At 48.3% G+C, this 14,881-nt stretch overlaps 1 protein-coding gene across 1 annotated transcript in view; it reads right to left on the bottom strand.

The window, feature by feature from the left end:
• Positions 1-1,530: 1,530 nt before the first annotated feature.
• NDUFAB1 (NADH:ubiquinone oxidoreductase subunit AB1) overlaps positions 1,531-14,881 on the bottom strand; it is a 152,401-nt gene continuing 139,050 nt past the window's right edge. Inside the window, exon 5 of the mRNA XM_069647384.1 lies at positions 1,531-1,981. The gene's annotated coding sequence lies outside the window, so the exon portion shown is untranslated. The remainder of the gene's footprint in view (positions 1,982-14,881) is intronic.

Raw genomic sequence — 14,881 nt, forward strand, 5'->3', positions numbered from 1 at the left:
GGAGAGTCCAGGTGCCGAGTCCTCCTCTACCGACGGCAGCGGTTGGGAGTCGGGGGACTGCGTTGGAGGGATTGTATACTGTTCAATTATGTTTTGCATGGTGGGCCGTCTAGCTTTGTCCTTCCCCATGTCCGTGGCCGGGCACTCACCGCTGTATGCGGATCTTCGTCACGGCAACCAAGTGGCGGTGCCCGTCTCTCATCGTCCGGGCGGAGCGGTTCGGCCAACCGATTCCTCCAGTCGGGGTCCCACGGGGCCACGCCGTAAATCCTGGCCCCTGCCGGTCCTCCGGAGCTCCGTCCCCGACTCGCAACCACCTCAGAGTGCGTGGAAGGACCGGTCCCCGCTCAAAGCACGCCCAGTGCTCCGGCGGCCATCTTGGTTTGTCGTCGGGCCCCTCCAACGTCTCCTTCCCGGGCTCCTACCTCTGCAGTCCTGGCACGTTTCAGGCTGGAATTCGCCACAGACGTGCCCTGGGGTATCACGCACCGGCGATCATATTTTGGGGGTCACCAGATGGTTTTAGGTAGTCGTTTGTAACAGGATGTTAGGCCATGGCAGCGGGAGCTCCAGAGGCGCACGTCTACCGCATCGCGCTGTTGGCCACGGCCCCCTGAACAAAGACTGTTGAACAAAAAGGGGTAAGAAACTACAAATACTAAGAGGCCTTAGTGAACGCCAGCATCAGGGTGGTACTACCCAGGTCGAGCAAAACCCCTTGTCCAATCAAAAGTCCTTGACACGTTGTAAAAGTTTTGACAATAAGCCCATTGTGAAACTGGCATTTGCACCCGGCTGAGTGGGGGAAACGCTGTACGAACTGTGATTTTGTAAAGCCTGCACTTGCCATAGGCTAACAGTGACCCAGCGAGACGAGATCGCCCTTCTGTTTAAGTTGGCAAGTGCTTTGGGAGGTTGATGTTGAAAGAAGGATTGGAGCCCAGCTGAGGGGGATCCAAGGGTGAAGAGTAAAATCACCCTATGTGAATGTTATCAGAAGGAACTTTTGATTTTTTGTTTTGGCATATCGGGCCTCTGAAGCAAGAGACTTTGCATGAGAAGAAACCTGGGTACAGAAGGCCCAGATATAGTGAAAAGGAACTGAACTTGTGCCAGAGAAGTGTGCTGTGGTCAAGAGTCCCGCCTTGTCCCGGGCTAAAAATGTGGGCAAGAGACACCCCGGCCATAACATTCCATCGTTTTGTGAACACTTTTCTCTTTTCTTGTGAACATTATCCCACACTTTTGTAGCATAGCAGTAATGATTAGCAATAGTTGTTCTTAGTATAGGCCCTTTTTATTTGACTAGACTCCACTAGAACTGCATTCTTATTATTTGATGGTCGTAGCTTGCTCCCATCTTAGATTAGGCTTTTATCTCACCCACTTTACAGTTTAATAAACACCCTTGAACTGTGATTGTGTGTGTCGATGTTGCTTTTATACCATGCCATCCTTAAAACACACATACACAATTTTTCAGAGCGTTGAAAACTGCTTTTGGTCTAAAATAAATATCAGTCTTCTCACTTTTGGCCTACACAGGTTTTATTTTGTATTTACCACTCAGAAATGGATTGCGCAAACGCAGAGTCTCACGTTGATGCATTTTGGTTTATAACCATTAACCAACATTGGATCTTCTCAAAACAATGATCATTGTGAAAGAAACAACTAAACAGAAAAACAAGAGCAGCCAGGTAACGTCATCCTTATCATAAGGAACTGTATTTCACATCGTTAAACCCCCTTCAGTTACAGGCATTGCTTTATGTAACTTTTTATGCAAACTTAACATCATAAGAAAAAGAACAAGGAATTTTGTAAAACCCACGTTTTAGGTTTTGCACATTTATTACAGGAAAACATTTTAGACACGTTTAAATAGAGGGTCCAGACAAACTGATACAATGATGCAGAGCTGGTACTGCATCCATACAATTGCAAGCCTCATCCAGAGTCCTCCATTTCGAACTGGCTCCTGCAAAAAAGAAGGTGATAAGAATGAACAGGTGCCAGGTGGTGCTATGGTCATATGATCTATGCAGTGCATGGTCTGCAACAGTGTGACGTTTGCACAAACCATGGAACAATATATGTTGTTCAACTCTGCAGGAGTTCCATGCAGAGGCATGTCGCAAAAACAAATAGGTCAGGTATCCAGATTATTTCTAATAGTCAAATTTGTCATACTAAGAAAAACCTCTGTATTTGTGTTTCATTGACCTAAACAGTCTTTGATTCAGTCGAGACGAGCGGTCTATGGCACAATCTAGTAGATCTTGAAATACATCACAACCTCCCGGAAGCCACAATGCGCCTTTAAACTGACAAGGCTAAAGTTCCCCATGGTGCGATAGGCGAAAGAACAAAATCCACTCACAATTGAAAAAAAGGGTACAATTGAAAAAAGGGTAAGGCAGGGGCGTATTTAAGCCCCTGCCCTATTTAACCTATTTATTAGTGACATTGCTTTCAGTACATTAGATTTGGCAGATGATGCCCCCGGTCTGAATAATCATCCCATGGGCATTTCATTATTTGAAGATGTCATTTTAATCTCCAAAACCAAACAGGGCCTAAATAAACAAATTGCTCCCTTTGCTAAAAGGAAATGCATGGTTTGCTGTGAGAATATAAAGAAGGCCAAGAGCTTTAATTTATGTTTCAATGATTCCTCCATCGATGAAGTGTCTTACTTTGATTACGTGGGCCTTTGACTGAACAGAAAAGTAACCTCGCTGGACCAATGTTAAATCCAATTTAATCTTGAATAAAAATGTTGGCGCAGTATTGAAATGTGCCAGTGAAAAAGGGGACAGTTTAATTAAGCCAGCATTAAGGGTCTGCAAATCTAAAACCAGACGAGCATTCAACTCTGGCAGAGAGTGGGGTTTTTCCAAAACTAAAATCACTGATGGGGAGTGAAAACAAATTCCTAAAGCAATTCCTTTTCCACACCAATTATTCCCATTTACCAGGATTTAGGATGGTTACCGATTGAACAATTGTTGCATTAAAGCCGGTCTTATACTGGCTATAACTCAACAAGCATTGGTCGTCTATAGAGATCCATTGCTTTATCTCCTCATCAAAAAAAGATTAAAAACCTCTTGGTTTGGACTTGTAAAAACCAGTCTGTATGAAATCGGAGGCAGAGTTGTGGACTAATACTGCATATATAAATAAAAGTTCCAGTGCACTGATCAAAGGAAAATACATGATACGGCAAACAAAACAAAAAGATTTAACTGTGCAAAGAGTAATCTGTTTTCTTTTACCATTTGTCTATCAAAATGTGTCCTTTTTATGAGCGGTATCTTGATCATGTACACATCTTTTATGTTAGAAGCCAGAAGTCCTAATGAAAGAATAGGCATTTTTCCTACACCTGCATTAGCAATGACCTGGGATCCAGATTGCTCTGACCTTTGCAGAGCATATAAACAAAGGCCAGAATCTCTACAACATATTTCTGTGTCCTTTGTTCATCCACACTCCTTATGTATCTGAAATAGTGGCGAGGACAAATGCTTGTTGCACTCGGCCCTCTGCCTTGACGCTCAGTAGGTCACTGTCCACAAGAGACAGTATAGACGTGGTTTCAATTTGTCTTACATATGCTCTGCCAAGAAGGATGACATTATTTGGAGATGTTCCATAATAACCGTCTATTTCTGTCCAGCTGTATATCATTAAGGGTCAACACTTAAAAGCTCTAAAATTCAGCCTGGATTTTCGAAAATATAATTATGTCAATGCATTAACATTCTGAATTGTGGCCCTTTATGCTGTATGTATTGTGTTTTCAGTGTGTTTTTATTTGAAACGCATTGCAATATTGTGCGATATTTATGGATTTATTTTGTTGCAATTTTGGTTTTTGGAGCAATGCTTTCATGATAATCGTCGAAATAAAGCTAAATGAAATTAAACAAAATAGAGGATCATTCCAAACTGAAACAATGATGGCAGCAGCAGATGCTTTGGCATAAGCATGGGTTTATGCATTCCAAAAAGTATTTGCCGGTCTATTTCAAAAAGTGCTACTCCGAATAGGGAATAATTAAAAAAATCTCATACAGCAAATATTCCTCCAGTATGGCAGTCCTATTTCGTGCACATAAATCTTGCAAAATGGAGGAAAAAAGAAAATACATTTCCAACCCAAAGGTTGGTATTAAAGATTAGACATACCAAAGTATATGCGGGTAAAAAGCAGGAAGAGAAACACTTAGAACTAAAAGGATCCTTACAGGGAGAGTAGGCTTGCGTATTGACAACTAATACGTCTGTTGTTGACAGACCCATATCAAGTCTCAAAGACTAAGGCACAAGAAATTCTTCCTGAACAGCAGTAACTTTCAGCAGTGCCAGAGACTAAAGCCAATGCAGCAAAATAATTAGAAATAACTGCCTACCTTACTTCTTCCTCCCCCTATTGGTGGGGAATGATCACAGTTACTGCAGGCAGGCCCAGAAACGTATCTCATAAAAAATGTGTTGGGTTCCTCCCCCCACCCCCTCCTTTATACAGCAAGCTTGGTATGGCGAATGAGTGAAGTGATGGAAGAATGGTGTTGTGAAGATAGGAGAGCAAGTAACGAGAATAGTGGAATCACAATTATAATTCTTCATTACTCTGGAATTCTGGTTCAAGAACAATTGGAAAGGAAGGAGTGTAGATAGCACAGATCAAAGCTGCGGGAGGGGTGATCCCAAAGGCACAATGGGTTCAAGCAAAAAGACTCCATAGAATCTGCTGGCCAAAAGATGCATCTTTTCTAAAGGATCAATCGGACGACTAAATCATCCAAAAAACAATATGCACACCACATGGCTGCTCCATCAATTTCCAGAGGTGGATCTTTGAAAATCCACTGATGTCACCTTTTCTGTGGCCAGGCATGGAAGAGGTAAGAGACAGCCAAATAACCCATAAAATGGAGAAATTCAGAAAATGATCCATCTGGTCAGTAGTTCGGCAGTCTTTTTACTACAGAGGACATCTTCCAAAAAGGTGGCTCGATGTTCTAAAAAGCCATAGTATGCGCAAGATATAATTTGAGCCCTGCCGTAGTATACGCAAGATATAGTTTGAGCCCTTCCTACACCCCGATTCTGTTCCACTTCAGATAAGGAAGTTGGAGGTCTAGGCTGAAAGATCTACAACACCTTGGAGTGAAGCGCTTAGGGATAAAAAAAGGAAATGCACTTAAATGTACCTACTTAAAAGCAGTTAAGATATTTAAAAGAATTGTAGCTCGCTCATTTTTTAAAGTTGCCTAATTGCAACCAACAATGGTCTTCTAAAAAAGATGTCCTATGTTAAGAGGCCAGAGACTAAAACTTTGTGCCTATGGACCCAAGAATGCATTCCTGTTGAGGAGTAGATTCTCAGTTAAGAAGATCAATTTAAGACCATTACTAACACCTAATCCCTTCTTTAAAGAAAAGGATATATTCATAGGCATCAAGTATATAGCAACTGCCTAAAAGTAATGTTTGCAGGAATCCAGAAGAAACCCATTAAAGGACAAATAAGAACACTGTTTTATGTGGCAAGGAGAATTTCTATCCAAAGACCAATAATAAAACATAGCCATTTGGCTCTTGTATTGCTTTCAAGAATAATCCTTTCTTGCAGCACTTGTAGGTGCTTTCTAAATGAGAGTAAAACTGCTTACGTAGAAAGGTCTTCAGTGAAGTGATTATAGAGCACGGGAGGAACGCAACCTCTTTGCTGAAAAACTGAACCAATGGTTGCCAGAGTTCCAGAAACTTGCCATCTCTGATTTGGAGATATGAAAACCAAATCTGGTGGACCAAAGTCAGGACAGCTTGATAAGGTTAGCATCAGGAGTGTACAGAGAACTGGAGGACATACAGGGTCTAGTTCAACAATTCTAGCAGGAACTTCCATGTGCTGGGGAGTTGTGGCCAGATGCAGACATGACTCAGACTGCAGACAGTTCTGGGTCACAGCAAATGGTTTGTGGGAGACCACAATGGGCAATTGAATGGCACAGACCGTCATTACGTTTGCTCAATGCAGTTGCTTTTGCTTTGTAAATGAACAGAGGCATGTCATGCTAAACAAGGAACAAGTTACTTACCTGTAACTGTTGTTCTCCAGTATAGGTCTGGCATGGATTCACATGCTCATGAATATTCCCCGTCAGGCCGGGAATCCTCGGTATAGAAAAAAAAAAAAAATCAGTATCAGTTTCATTTCTGATCTGTCTTTCTTAGTAGTAACCAATCACTGGTCTCTGGGTCATACTGCCCCCAGCCAATGACTGCCCTCTCCCTAAGCCCCGCCTTTGGCAGCCATCCTCAGATTTGGTAGCATGTAAAGTGGCAGTATGACCAAGTGAAGAGCCACAGAGGGGTAGGCGGGAGGGTTCGCATGTGAATCCATGCCAGACCCATGCTGGAGAACAACAGTTACAGGTAAGTAACTTGTTTCTTCTCCAGCATGGGGTCTGGCATGGATTCACATGCTCATGAATAAGAGAATACATAGCAGTACACATGCACAACCACGGGAGGTGGCAACAGGCTCAACATTAAGCAATACAATAACTCAACATTAAGCATCTCTTACCTCCTCACCAGCTCACCTTAAGCGAACAGGTTGCGCAGCACTGCTTGGCCGACCCTGGACTCCTCCCTGGAGTCCCTATCGACGCAGTAGAATCTTGTGAAGGTGTGCGTCGACCTCCACGTCGCAGCCTGCAGATGTCCAGCAGGGGCACACCACACAGGAATGCCGTGGTAGCAGTGATCGCTCTGGTCGAATGGGCTCGGACGGCCGGGCAGCGGTCGGTTTGCCAACCGGTGACAGTGCATGATGCAGCCGGAGAGCCATCTGGAAATGGAAGTCTTCGAGAGAGCCTTCCCTTGATTCACAGTCCCAAAGTTCACAAACAGCTGTGATGTCTTCCGAAAAGTCTTCGTGCGGTCCACGTAGAACTTCAGCGCTCTAGCTACGTCCAGCGAGTGCAGAGTCCTTTCAGCCGGCGACGAAGGGGACGGGAAGAAAACTGGCAACACCAAGGGTTCGTTGAGGTGGAAGTCCGACTGCACCTTGTGCGTGAAGGAGGGGTGCGTCCTCAGCACCACCCTCGTGTCATGAAACGTCAAGTATGGCGGCTTGCAAGATAGGGCCTGAATCTCTCCCACTCGTCGTGCGGAGGTGATGGCCACGAGAAACGCCGTCTTCCACGACAGAAACTTCAACGGTGCCAAATGCATAGGCTCAAATGGGGGCCCCATGAGCCTGGTCAGCACCACGTTGAGCTCCCACGCCGGGGCAGGGGCCTTCACCGGCGGGAATGATAGGAACAATCCTTTCATAAATTCCTTCACCAGTCGATGAGACCACAAGGACGCCCGTCCCGTAGTTCTGGTGTATCGTGAGATGGCGGCCAGATGTATCTTGATGGAAGCGTGAGCTAGTCCAGCCTTGGCCAATGACAGTAGGTACGGCAATACTTGAGGGGCCGTAATCCGCAGAGGGTTAATCTTCTGTGCACGGCACCAGAGAGAACCTCTTCCATTTATGTCCGTAGCACTTGAGAGTTGAGGACGCCCTGGCCTTTGCAAGAACCTCTCTGCAGTCGGCCAGGATGTCGTACCCTCCAAACTCTAGTGCTGCAGGAGCCAGGCCTGCAAGTTCAGCGACTCCGGGTTGCGGTGAAGAATGGCGCCTCCTTCTTTGGAGAGAAGATCTGCGTCCGTCGACAGCTTGACTGGTGTGGACGTTGACAAGTCCAGAAGGTCCAGGAACCAGATGTCTCAGCCACGCCGGTGCGACGAGGATCATCCTGCACCGGGACCTCTTGAGCTGGTTGATGAGCCGGAGCAGCAGCAGCAGCAGCGAGGGAACGCATAAAGAAATAGGCCGTCCCAGGGGAACGAGAAAGCATCGCCCAAGCTCCTCGGCTGGGGGAACCTGCTGGCGAACCTCCGGCACTTGGAATTCATCGCCGTCGCAAAGAGATCGATTTGGGGTTCGCCCCATCGTCCGAAGAGTCGATCCACTTACCCTGGCCTAGTTTCCACTCGTGGCACGAGCGCAGCTCTCTGCTGAGTGAGTCGGAGATCATGTTTTTTATTCCTGCCAGATGAAGAGGGACCAGAAACATCCCTTGGGCGACGGCCCAATGCCACAGATCATGGGCTTCCTTGGATAGGGCAGGGGCATCTGGTTCCGCCCTGCTTCCGGATGTAGAACATCGTGGTGGTGTTGTCGTTGAAGATCCTCACCACCTTGCCCTTGAGGGACGGAAGAAAAGACCCGAGGGCCCAGAACACTGCGCGGAGCTCCAAGATGTTGATGTGGAGTGACTTCTCCTCCGGGAGCTAAAGGCCTCTCGCGTGAAGATCTCCGAAGTGCGCTCCCCAACCTTCCAGGGAGGCGCCCGTCGTCACCGTCACCTGGTGAGCTGGGGTCTGAAAGTCCGTGCCCGCCGACAGATGAGCGGGTACCCCACCACCGGATCGCCTGACGGAACGTCTCGTTGAGGGATCCTGTCCTCGAAGCTGCCCGTCGACTGGACCCAGCAGGCGTCCAGTAACTCTTGTAAGGGGCGCATCCAAGCCTGCAAAGGCGCACAGATAAATGCAGGTGGACATCATCCCGAGGAAGGACTTGATAGATCTTACCCTGGCCATGTCCGTGGCCAGCAGACGCTGCACCTTGCCCAGAATGGCCCTGGTCCTTTCCTCCGACGCGAGGCCAGCCGCGCCACTGTGTCGAGCTTGGCTCCCAGAAACAGGGCGACATGCGACAGAACTAGGTGGGATTTTGGAAAGTTGATGGAGAATCCCAGGTCCGTGAGCAGCTGGACCTTTGCAGTGCGCTCCACGGCGAGCTCCCTTGTCCTTGCCCGGATGAGCCAGTCGTCCAGGTAGGGGTAGACGTGGATCCCCTGTAGGCACAGCCGCGCCGCCACGAGGCACTTGGTGAACACCCTGGGCGCCGACTTCAATCCGAACGGGAGGGCCTTGAACTGGTAGTGCCACCCTTGGGCCACGAACCTGAGGAACTTTCGGTGTCTTTTTAGAATGGGGATGTGGAAGTACGCATCCTCCAAGCCCAACGAAGACAGGAAATCGCCCTCCTCCAGCTGTCCCAGCACGTGCTGGAGGGGGACCATCCGGAACTTCTGTGCCTTGATGTACTTGTTCAGTCGTCGCAGGTCCAGTATGGGGCGCCATCCTCCTGTCTTCTTTTTTACGAGGAAGTACCTTGAGTAAACTCCGGAGCCCCGAAGCCTCTTTGGGACAAGCTCGATGGCACCCTTCTTGAGCATCGCCCTTACTTCCAACAGTAGTTGAGGGAGGTGATTTTCCTTCCTGGCCACGGGTGGAACGCGAGGGCACTTCTTCTGAAACTCGAGGGCGTGCCCTTGGGCCAGGGCATCCAGCACCCAACAGTCGGTGGAGATTGACTCCACACGCTGACAAACCTCGCCAGCCGGCCTCCCACTGGGGTGCTTCGGCGGGGGCCTGACCCCACGGTCAGTTCAATCTTGTTTGGAGGCCCCCTTGCCTCCTTGACCTCCCTGTCGACGACGACGGGCACCACCCGACTTGCCGCGTCCTCTGTAGGCTTCCTGGGACGAAGATCTTGACGCTTGGCGGTACGTGGAGGAGCCACTGCCGGATCCCTTGGAGGCACCTTGTCTGCCTCCGGAGCTCCGAAAGGACGGCCGTCTTTGTTGGAGCACTCCCAGTGCCCGGGCAGTCTCCGTGTCTGTCTTGATGGCCTGAAGGGACTCAACCGCCTTCCCAAACAGGTTGTTCCTGTCGAAGGGCATGTCCAAAACCTTGGTTTGTACATCCTGGCGGAAATCCGTCGCCTTGAGCCATCCTCGTCGTCTAAGGCAAACGCTGTTGCCCAACTGACGGAAACCGGCGTCGGCGATGTCCGTTGCCACCGTGATCCGAAGTAATCTCACCTTCCTGTAGGATTTCAAGGGCCTCAGCCTCCCTGTCGTAGCGGGCTACGATAGCCAGGGCGTTGGCCGCCTTGATAGTCGTCGCTACAGATGAGATGACCCGTTGTCCCATCGTGTCCAGCTTCCTGCCCTCCCCGTCCGGCGGGGAAGTTGATGTCGAGGCCGATGCCCCCCCAGCTTTCTTCTTTGCCGCTGCGACGACCGAATCCGGGGTAGTTTGCGCCCAAAGGCACAAGGAGGCAGCGTCAGGGACCCAGTACTTCTTCTCGTACTGGTCCCTCTTTGTCGGCGCCGTGGCAGGGTTCTTGAGGCGGGAGAGCCCCTCATCCCAGATGTCATCAAGAAGTGGTACGGCAAGGACCGTCTTCCTTTTAGCCTTGCGCCGTTGGTAAAGGAACCCTTCCTTCTCTTCTGGGCAGAGCTGGAAGAGCTCGGATGCACTGGAAATCATGGCATGAAAGGATCCAATCTCGTCGGGCGGGGGACGCCCAAGCAGTGGGAGACGGGGGACACGTCCCGTCGTCGCCTCCGTCGTCATCTGTACCTGTCATAGCCGTGTCCGTGCCTGCATCATCCCCATGGGTAGTAGACCGCGGGGAAGGCAGAGCAGGCTGCAGAGGTGGGAGAGGTGGCATAGGATGCGTCGTCCTCTTATGCGGTGGACTTTCCGAAGGACCTGGCTCCGGTTCCCCCGTCGGGTCTGGCTCAGGTACCTCCGTCGAGGGGAGGGGCAACCTTGTCCTTATCTCCGAGCATAAGGACTGAATCGCTGACAAAACGGCCGCCGAAGTGTCCTGCGGCGCCGTAACGACGGGCGCGAGGGCTCTTGAGGAACCTCGTCGGCGACACCGTCGCTCTCGTCGTCCTCGCCGGGATCCCTCCCGATGGGCTGGGCCTCTTCCACGACTTCGATGAGCTCTTCTTCAGAGGTCGTGTCCGTATCCACAATGGCCACCTGCCCCTCCCCCACCTTTTCCAACGAGGACTTCGTGGGGGTCTTCTCAATGGGCCTGAAAGACTCCCCCCCTCTGCCGTGGCAGGGAGACTCGGTCCTGAGGTCGCCTCCACTGGCGTCGCCTCCACAGGCTGAGCCAGGGCCGCTGCGACATCCTCAATCGAGGTCTTAGCAGGGTGAATAAAGGCCATAGTCACCTTCTGTACGCCTGGGGCCTTCACCTTGAGGGGAGGGTCCGAGCCTCGCTCCCCCTCTGCCGGAATCTTCGAGATCGACCGGGGCCTCTCCAGAAGCTTCGCCGGGTTCTCGGACTTCCTCTTACCCGAGCCAGAGCGTTGGCTCGTGGTTAATGGCGCCGGTGAGGATGCGCCCTGCCTGGCAACCAAGGAGCCCGACCGTTCGACGCTCCCTGTGCCCACGGACTCGCGGTGTTTGGCCTTTTGTTGGGCCCCCGTCGCCGGGGCGCCCTCACAGGACTTAGAAGACCGCTCGGACTTCTTTTTCTTCTTCTCGCCTGACGGGCTCTTCCCTTCCAGCCAGTTGGCGAGACGGAGGTGGCGATCCTTCATGGTCCGCTCCGACATGTTCCCACAAATCGCACAGTCCTTCTCCGTGTGCGTCTTGTCCTCATGGAGACAGTAGAGGCATAACAAATGCTCGTCCTCCTTGAAAACATTCTGAAGCTGGCATCCAGGGCAGGTCCTGAACAGCTTCCCGAGCTTCCTTTCTCCTGGGCCATGTCCGGGGTAGGCCTCAGAACTTCTGGAATCCTCCAAAAGCGTAACTCGACGAAATCTTCACCCTTGAGGGGAGTAGAAAACTCCAAAACGAATCCCCGTTGATCGGATGTAGAAACGGTGGAGCTTGAGGCTCTATTTAACCGAAAAATTAGAAAAATCTCCTGAAAAAGCGTGAAAACGCAGCAAAAGCTCGAGAGCTACAGCATGCGGTCTCCCAACACTTGAACGTGCGGGAAAAACCTGAGGATGGCTGCCAGAGGCGGGGCTTAGGGAGAGGGCAGTCATTGGCTGGGGGCAGTATGACCCAGAGACCAGTGATTGGTTACTACTAAGAAAGACAGATCAGAAACAGAACTGATACTGATTTTTTTCTATACCGAGGATTCCCGGCCTGACGGGGAATATTCATGAGCATGTGAATCCATGCCAGACCCCATGCTGGAGAAGTGCGTAGTTCCAAATCTACATTGCTTTCTTGCAAATGGAGCTAGTAGCTCCTTGTTCTTCAGACAGACCATGGGTAAAGTGGTCAGAGACAACAGGGAGAAGGATTTCAAGGCAAGGAGAAAACACAAATTAGAATGTTGGTGTAACAGCTCGTTAGTGGAGTCCCAAAGATTGAGTGTGGAGATGTAAACCAGGGATACTCATACGAACGTATGCCACTTGCAACCCTTTGTGCCATATGTAGTGCCCCCCCTTTACAACACCTTTGACCTGCTAGGGCTGCAAAGACGGGCACTGCAGGAGTGACATGAGGATTGCACGATTAACAGCTTCCCCACTGAACCTTTGAAGTGCTATGAGATTACCTATATGAAAAAACATTGAGAAACCATATGCTGTGTCTATTTAATTGAATATTTCTTTATGTTGGCACCTAAGGTAGCACTTTCTTTTTCCAAGGTACAGCATTACATGTGCAGGTGTTGCCACCATATGCATCTATAGCCTCAAATGCTCCAGTAATGTAATCGAATGCTGGTTTCATATTCACCATTTAGTCACCAAATGTAATGCCTTGTATGCATGGTTTAATAATTTGTTTTATGGCACTCCATACTCAATTGCTCCAGTTTCTAAGTGTAATAAAAAAAGGTTGTTGGCTAAGTCGGTGAGCAAGCACTTTACTTTTGAGCCCTTCACCCGTAGGAACGACTGCACAAAAGGTGACCAAGGGGACACCCAACAGTAGATCCGCTTCCAAGCACAACAAAACATTGGGAAGTTGTTGAACTGCTGCAATTTGTTTCCAAATCCCACCACATTTGTGCTCTGGGTTGTGGCTCACACTTTGGCAACATTTCTTTTTCACAAATACTCTGTGGGAGAACTCCTAAAGCGCACTACGAATTAAAGTCTTGGATCCTTTCATACATTACTAATGTTACATGCCAATGTACATCAAAATGCACCATATGGCACGAATAGCAATAAATTATTTGGTAGAACCGCCATACCGCGGTATTGAAATAATTTCATGCGTCATCAATATTACTTTTGTCACTGATTTTAGGAACTGCTATTTGAGACTAGAACACCCCTGCTTTCCCCCCCACTACATTTGCAATAGTGGTGTTCACTTGACTTGCTTAAGGTTTTTGCCAGTCATTACACCAAACCACTTATTTTGGTCCCCCAGGAAATATTAGCGGTACCCCCGATGCAGACAATGGAATGTGTAGCCCTACTCAGAGATGTCTGCAGTATCTAGTTAAGAAAGGGGATGAAAAGGCACCCCATTAAGATTGTTTTGAACAACCACCCACGAAGGGAGATCAGCAATTTAGGAGTAATCAGGATTTTTAAAAGCCATCTAATTTTCAAACTCTCAAATTAGGTACCAGATTGGTATACTTGGCCTAAACATTTTGGAAATCACCAGGCCATGATGCCGAGATTACTTCAGAAGTAGCCAACAGTGTTCTGTAGGAACATTATTCTATCCCTGGGAGGAAAGGCTTTAGATGATCCAGATGGACCCGGATAAACTGAAAACTTCGAGGAACGCAAAATGCCAACTTGGATTGGTTGACAAAAAATTCCAGGTCCACAGTGTTGCAAAATCTCTGATGATGGAGAATAGTGCAATCCAATCTGCCGATGGGAGACTAATCAACCAATCTTGCAAGTAAACTGTACAATTGGACTCTTCTGACAAAGACAGGCCGCAATCACAGAGTGCCTATGGAAAATGCATCAGTGCTTCATTCAGATCAAAAGGGACATACTCCTGAACGGTTTTTGAATGCCATCCAACCCCCAATGCTGCAGCACCTCTAGAATTTGAGCAAGCGTCATCAATTGGAAGGTTTCCACCATACAAAACACATCTAAACAGTTCAATTTTGCTTAATTATTTGGGAACAATTATGACTGGTTTTCCATAACCCGCTCTATGCATGAATCTCAAGCAGTGTACATTTCTACAGAGAACTCAAATGGACATTTTTAAAGTAATTTTGAGGAAGCCAGAGGGAATTGTGACAGAGTTTGTGTGCACCACCACCAAATGAAGACTTGTAATATGCACTACTGGGCTATCTTCACCAAATAGTGTGAAAAGGATGGGACCCTGCAACTGACAAAGTGTGTTTCATGATTGAAACCAGATTCGCTAGACATAACAGTCCAAGCATTTTCTTGCAAGTTGCAGTGGCCAGGGCAGATTGCCTGGTATCCCATGCACTTTGATTCTCTTCTGGAACAGCGAAAGCAGTCTTTTGCAGCTTGAGTGGCCTTTAAAAGCTTCTAGTGGCGTGTACAATGCCCTAGAAGAGGAACAAACCATAAGGGAGTGAAGGGACTTGGCAGTAACTACCCCATTCTTGCAACCTTTAAAACTTTCATTGGTAATAAGTGAAAATGGGGTTTTACCACCAAATGGGAAATCCAGCACTTCCTCCTCAAAGTCTGGGTACAAATTGGATTCGTCTATCCTCGCATATCTCATGTCCACAGCTATATTAACAGCCCAAGAAGGAGTTTCAAATGTGTATCAACTTGGAGCTGTTGCAATGCCACTTCCTTAACACCCAGCAGCAAAGGGAAAGGCATCTGTAGTATCTATATTAAGCAAATATGTAAACTTGTCCAAGTTAGCCCAGATCTGTAGCTTCTAACATAACAAAGGGGATTGAGGCATTTAGTAAGATAATTTAAGAAAAGTAACATTTTGCTACGTCCTTTGCTTTGTCATACAGCTGCAGTAATCATTG

The sequence above is a fragment of the Ambystoma mexicanum genome, chromosome 2q (genome assembly GCF_040938575.1).
Source record: "Ambystoma mexicanum isolate Mex_15411 chromosome 2q, UKY_AmexF1_1, whole genome shotgun sequence".
Classification (NCBI taxonomy): Eukaryota; Metazoa; Chordata; class Amphibia; order Caudata; family Ambystomatidae; genus Ambystoma; species Ambystoma mexicanum.